The sequence below is a fragment of the Hakea prostrata genome, chromosome 5, assembly GCF_041222555.1.
Source record: "Hakea prostrata isolate BN-2017 chromosome 5, UWA_Hpros_2, whole genome shotgun sequence".
In the NCBI taxonomy this organism is placed as follows: domain Eukaryota; kingdom Viridiplantae; phylum Streptophyta; class Magnoliopsida; order Proteales; family Proteaceae; genus Hakea; species Hakea prostrata.
Genome location: NC_142604.1, coordinates 48,499,039 through 48,506,534, shown reverse-complemented (window position 1 = coordinate 48,506,534; position 7,496 = coordinate 48,499,039).

Sequence of the window (7,496 nt, the reverse complement as noted above, 5' to 3'; positions counted from 1 at the left end):
TCCATTTCCAATTTGGCGAATGAGACATGATAATAGGAGGTCATGTCCCATAAGTATACTTCTCCACCCCTGAATAGTTCCTAGGTGTCGCCACATCTAGAATAGAGGGATCTTCAAGATATTTTGCTGAAACCATTTGAGACGATAAGCAATTTAGTTTAGTTAACAGACGCCAACAATGTTTAGCCTATAGTGCTTTGTTGAAACATTTCTCATCCCTAAATCCCATACCTCCCTCTTGTTTTCTCTTGCATAGTGGCCTCCCATTTAACCCAATGAATGCTTTGTCCCTTATTAATTTTCCACAAAAAATTCTGATCAATTGTTCTATTTTAAGGCATTTCTCATTAGGTATTTGAAACATGACATAAGAAAGCATAAACAACAACTTTAATAAGAATTTCTTTGTCAGTTTGAGAAAGGAGTTTTGCTTTCCATCTTGATAATTTTAGTTTTAACCTATCAAGAATAAAGGCAAAAGTTTGGGCTTTAGATCTCCCAATGAAAGAAGGGAGGCCCAAATAGATGACATGGGCTTAGACTTCACCAATGTCTTAGGTGGAGATAATATCCACTCCAAGGCTTGGGGGGCGGGGTGTTTGGGACTAAAAACTACTACTGATTTTGTTGAATGTATGTAAAGTTCTGACAGTAATTCATAATCCTAAAATTCTGACACTAATTCATAATCTTGAAACATGACATTAATCATGGACACATTCTCAATTGACGCATCAGAGAGAACCATACTATCATCTGCAAAAAAGAGGTGGATCATGGGGGCCCTTGGTGCAAACTTAAGTCCTAGAAGTCTCGAAATTCCTCAATTGGAGATCAATCATTGAGTTAGGGTCTCTTGACAGAGTATAAAAATGTAGTGACTTAGGGGACACCCCTGTCGGATTTTCCATTGTAGTGTGATATGATAAGTGAGATCCCTATTCACCTTAATCTGAAACTTCACTGTTGTGACACATTGCATTATCCATTGTACCCATTATTCGGCAAAACCTAGACGTCTCAAGCTATGTTCTATAAAAGACCACTCAAGTTTATCATATGCCTTGCACAAATCTAGTTTGAGGGCCATGTACCCCACCCTAGATTGAGATTTTTGTATGAATGTAAATATTCATGGGTGAGGTATTTGCTATCCAAGATAGCTCGGTCTAGGACAAAGGCACTCTGAATCTGACTAATAATGGTAGAATGAGTTTGAGCCTATTAGCAAGACATTTTGTGATAACCTTGTATGGACTGTACATAAGCTAATGGGTTGCAGATGAGACACCTCTTGAGGTTTTGATTTTTGGGGGATCAAAGTAATGACAATTTTGTTTAGACTTTTAAGCAAAAGGTCACCATTAAAGAAGTGTTGGGTCCGTTAAATCAAATCATGACCAATGACATCCCAATTCTTTTGATAGAATCTATTTGGCAGACCATTGATTCCAGGTGCTTTAACTCCCTTCGTTTGGAAAAGGGCCTTTTTGATTTCCTCGGGGGAGATAGGTCTACACAAAGATGTGTTTATAGAATCAGTGATAAGAGTGGGTGTGCTTTCTAGAAAGTCCTGAGGATGAATCGGTGAGGAGGTGGTGTAAAGGGAAGATAAATGGGAATGAATCTTGGCACGTATTTGGCCTTCCTCATAGAGCCATTGTCCATTACTCGACTTCAATTTGTGGATGGAGTTCTTTTACCTTTGATGGGTGTAGAGGCATGAAAGAAACTTCCATTCCTGTCATCCTTCTGAAACCATTGAATACGAGATCTTTAAAACCAATGTTTCTCTTCCACAATGAGCTGCTTTTCAAGTTGTGCTCTAATGGTAGCTTCTTCTTGTGCCGAAGCCTCAGAGGAAATTTTCCTTCGGCAAATTTCAAGGAATGTTAATTTGTTAATTTCTTGGGAACCATCTTGAAAACTGGTTTTACTCCAACGTTTCAAGGATTTAGTACAATTTTTTATTTTGTCTTGGGCCCTAAAGGCAGGGGAGCTTGTCTTAACAGAGTGCCAACCTTGTTGAATTTTCCCTTGTAGATTAGGATGGTCCTCCCATTTAATTTCATAATAAAATAGGATATGTTTCTTCCCAGTGGGTTTGAGAGTGACCTTGACAGGTGTATGATTAAACCCTATCATAGCATACCTGTGTCCATATATGTTTCCAAAAAGATGGAAAAACTTCATGTTAACAAAAACTCTATCCAAACATTCCTTAACCAGGTCAACACCTAGTCTTTTATTTGACCATGAAAGTTTCTTTCCTGAGAGTTTGATTTCATAAAATCTACAGTTTTCTATGGCTTCTCTAAATCCGTCCATTTGTACTTGTGGTTTTGGTTTGCCTCCAATCATTTTAGAATTGCACAATACTTCATTGAAATCCCCTACCACCATCCAAGGAGTGTTTATAGTTGAACCTAACCATGACAATTCATTCCATATAACATATCTATGTTCTACTTGAGGATGACCATAAAATAATGTCAACCGAAACTCAACATCAGGAATAGCTGCATGAATAAACATATCAATAAAATGAAAAGAAGATGAAAATATATTAATAGAGACATTACCATTCTAGAAGATTGTAACACCGTCGGATCTACTAAATGCATCAAAAAAGAAGTAATTCAAAAAGCCTGAATAACTTGATTAAGTGCTAATTTCAACATCCAATTGTTCTGTTTCCAAGTAATAGCACCATGCTGAGCTTAATCTTCCTGCATAACTTCCGTAGGTATTGTTTTGTTAAGCCACTCCCCTGATAATTGCAACATAGAAAATTTGTGACCCTTATGGGGGTTGATTGAGGGCAACTTGTTTCACCTTTGCATCAGAAGAAATTAAAATGCCCTTAGCTTGAGCTCCAAATTTTAGTTTTTTATGTGAGAGAATACCTATTTTTTGGGGCATAGTCTTTGGTCCTAATCCCTTAAGAGAAGTGTGGGAGAGCGCCCCCCCCCTTCCCCCGAAATTCTGGCTAGATCCTCATCACTCAATTTCATTTTTTTAAATTTTATAGAAAGCTGGTAAGGAAAAGAGAGCTTCCTCTTAATAGGCTGCCCAACAACCAGGGGGGGTGGTTTCCTCCTTCTAGAAAAGGGATTTCTTCAATTATAACACTCGGTCCAGGCATGAGAATGACTGTAGGTTCCATATTAGTAATTATAATAGGACTAGGTCGTGCCAAAGCTTGGGAGAGGTTTGACATGTTCGTAGTTTTAGAAGGAGAAAATCTTGTTCAACTGGTTAAACAGTAAGATTCATATTAGGAATGGGGGGTTGTAGCTTCCGGCCTATGCACCAAACTTCCCGGAGGTGTTTGTTCTTTCTTGTGCATTGTTGTACTCCTTCGATGACTGCCATTAGCATTGCTTTTGTTGTCTTTCCATGATTCGTTACTTGTTAGAATAAACTCAACCTTTCCATCTTCTATCAGTCCTGCACTCCAACCTGTACTATTTAGGAGTTCGTTATAAGCCCCTACACATAATAAAATAGGTGAGTGGTTTGTGGTTAAGTATTAATTTTTGGTAATGCATTAGGTGAAGCATGGGCATGAATTTTTTTAGGTGTTATGTTGAACAAGCCATTTATTTATATAAGTAACACCATATGGAGGTTGGGTTTATGTTTGGTGAACATCATCAAGTTTTTTTCCCTCCAAATAAAATAGCATGTTATGACAAATATAGGAAAAAAAAAAAAAAAAAAACCATTGGGTTATTTGTCCATCAAGTCCAATGTTAAAGAGAAAAGAGTTGCACAGATGCAAGATTGACTCTTGGGAAAAGAGTTCTTTTCTGAGTCCTACCGATCTCGCTGCCCAAATTCTCTTTGTCCACTTGCATGATATGAACACATGCTAAAGAGTCTTTGCCTTATCTTTGCACAATTCACAAATATTGTGCATCTCCATCCATTGAGATAAAATAGATCTAACTGGTAACCCTGCATTCATGAGACGCCAAAAGAAATGTTTAAATATTGGATGGAGTGGTAATTTCCAAAAAATTTTTCATTATGGAGTGAAAGTGTTGTAAGTTGTGAGGTATTTGTTTTTTATCTGCGCATGTCCTACTCCCTTGGCAGAGAACTTGCCAGTTGCTAAACTAAAAGAAGAAATACCCACATATCATTAGAATTGTTAATTACCAAGTGATCACATACAAATTTTGAGAGGTTAAAGTTGGAAAGATACTCTCTGTTGGTTTTAATGTTGAGTACCATTTCTGCCACCGTGGTATTTTGGACCCATATCTCAGTGCTGGGGTATTCATTGACAATATTTTTTGTGTTGGGCAACCAGTGATCAAACCAGAATGAAGTATTCTTACCATTGCCCCCTTGCCTTCTGACCATACTTTCCAGACTTGGGATACTATTGTATACGCTTTTCTCACTTTGGGATTAAAGACACTGCCATGGGAGAAGTACTTGGCCTTCAAAGTTTTACCCACAGAGAGTTCGGATGGTTGATTAACGTCCAACTTGTTTGAGTAAGAGAGCTGTATTTATATGCTCCGTTTTTCAAAAATTTAGACCACCTTGGTGTTTTGGTCTACAACACTTATCCCAGGAGATAAGGGGAAACTTCTTTTTTACCAAGTTACCAAACCAAAAATTTTGGCAAAGGGAATCAATTTGTTTACACAAAGTGAGAGGGAATCAGAAACACTACATTTGAAAGAGGGATATGGGTTGAAAACAAATTTAATGAGAGCTTCTCGATGAGCATATGATAGGTTTGAAGCCTTCCAACTAGCAAAACGATTCTTGATTTTATTTAAAAGGAAGCTGAGGCTTTTTATTCTTGCCTTGCCTTGAAAAATTGTGGTCCCAAGATACACCACATCTTTCTTCATCTTAGTTATACCTAGAGTTGATAGGATATGTGATTTCAATTGGTGATCCACATTGCCACTAAAGAAGGCTCCATTCTTCTCATAATTGATCTGTTGCCCCCGTCAAGTCCGAGAAGAGTTCAAAGTCTTTAATGGTTAATATATCATCTTTTTCATCTCGCTAGAAAAGAAAAGTGTCATCGCCGAAAAAACAGATGGGAAATCTCCATTGCTTTCCTAGCAATTTTAATTCCCTTGAACGTGTTCAAGGATCTATACTCATTGAGAAGTTTAGATATGATTTCCATGATGAGCAGGAAAAGGTATAGACTGAGAAGGCAACCTTGTCTTAATCCCCTAGTAGCACTGAAACAATTGTATGAGCATCCATTTAGTTTGATAGAAAAGGACACAATGCTCATGAGTTCATTGATTAACTTTCACCATTGTTGATTAAAGACTAAGAAAAGAAGATGTTGCCTATGATACTCCATTTCACCTTATCATAGGCTTTGGACATATCCAATTTGAAAGCGACATAGCCAAGCTTACCCTAGTCTTGCTCATAAAGTGAAAAATTTCATGAGCCAGGAAGATATTTTCAGTGATTCGTCGATTTGGGACAAAGGCTCCTTGATGGGGGGGGGGGGGGAGAAAATTAAGGGAATGTTGGTTCGAGTCTTAGAGCATAATTTTTTGCAAGGATTTTGTAAGACACATTGCACATACTAATTGGTTTGTAATCAGAGGCAGGGGTTGCATTTTCTTTTTTGTTAATGAAGGCAAGTAAGTTGTGGTTTGTATCCCAAGTTAGAGTAGTAGAAGAAAGGAAAGATAAGACAAAATTCAAGAGGTCTAGGTGAACAAATTCCCAATTTTGTTGGAAAAAGAAGGCATTGAAGCCATCAACCCCAGGTGCTTTGTAAGGTCTAAGGGTGAAAACCACATTTTTTTAATTTCTTCTAGAGAGGGGATAGCAGTGAGGTTATCAAGACAAGATAGGTCTACAAGGGGAGGAAAGAGGTTATCAATGAAAGATGAATCCAAGGGGTTAGAGGACAAGAAAAGGTCTTGCATGAAGTTGAGGCATATCTTGAGGTTTTGTGAGCCTCTAACCATTGTGTTCAATGAAATCAATTCTTTTTTTTTTTTTTGTGCTTATAAATCTTGCTAGTCAAATGATAAAACCGAGTATCCCTATTTTCTTCTGAGACTTTTGGAACCAAAAGGATTCCTCAGCCTGTAGGGCCTAAGAAAGAAGGTTTTTCTTCTCTTTAATTGAATCGTAATCAGGGTTAGGTCTAGCTACAAAGAGGTCAATTTCAATTTTTAACTGATCAACAATGTTAGAGACAGTGCCAAAGGTTTGATCTATTCCAAAAAGATAGGTATCTAGAGAGGTTGGCCAGTCTACATCCCAGATCGTGGCCTGTGGGTTCTTTCCAAGCAAGCGTGATGTCTACATTGAAGGTTGGGTGAAGGTGCCAGGAAATGTGTTGTGAAAAAGTTTTCATCCAGTGCGTGAAGGAGCACTAGCGGATAGAATTAGGGGATTATGATCAAAACAACTCGCAGGGACTTTGGTGACTTTAGATGAGGGGAATAAGGCTGCCCAACAGGGTGTGGCAAAAACAAAGTCAATTTTCTCCTTAACGACGTGGGGTGGTCTTTGTCTATTAGACCAATTGTAACACGATCCATGTGCAACAAGTTCAGTAAGAGAGAAGTCAGCACGAAGGTTTTAAAACTTGGGAGAGCAAGTGATGGTTTAGAAAATCCTCCAATCTTTCCTTCAGCTGAAATCACTTCATTGAAATCACTAATAAAGATGAAGGGTTTATCACATCCTCCAATCTATGAAGGTGTATTGTTTTGATTTGGTAGTGTTCTTTTTCGTTGGTTGGTTGAACAAAAATAATTTGTAAAAAGATTGTAACTATAAACACAAAATATGAAATCAATAGTATCTCCCCCTCTCTACTCAAATTGTCACTATGTTATATTTTTCTATTACCCTATATATTGTATCTTCTTCCATTAGATTCCTAATTGAAATCCGCTAAATTGTTTCTCAACCTATCACAGATTCGCAATCTATCGTACCTTGCTCTTCTACCTAATTATTTTGTAGAACGGCGAAAGCAAGAAGATACCCTGCTTTCTTGATTTTCTACCTAATCTCTGTATTGCCTTTCAATGTGTATTTTTGTAGTTGAAACCTGAAACTAGGAAGTAGAAACAAGATCAAACATCAACTACCATTTGCATTTAAGAAAAGAGACTCTTTTTGTACAAATTTTTTTTTAAGGTTCAATAAATCACTGGAATCTTTCTTGCTTTCATCTTCCATTAAAAGGGCCCTTCTCCAATGCTGGCCCCTTCATGGAATTCTTAAAGAAAAAAAGTTCCCAATCTTCATTACTTTTCTTATTTTCTCCCAAGAAACGAACAAAAGAAACAAAAAGAAGAGTAACATCAATCAACATAATTATATCCTATCATTCCACAATTCTCTGTCCTGTTTTATATTTTTATTAACTTGAAAGAAGTGGGGATGGTGACATAAAATGAAAGAAGAGAAAAGTACACCATACCATATCAATGAAATCAAAAGTTGAAGGAGATATTTAAAGTAGAAAAGTA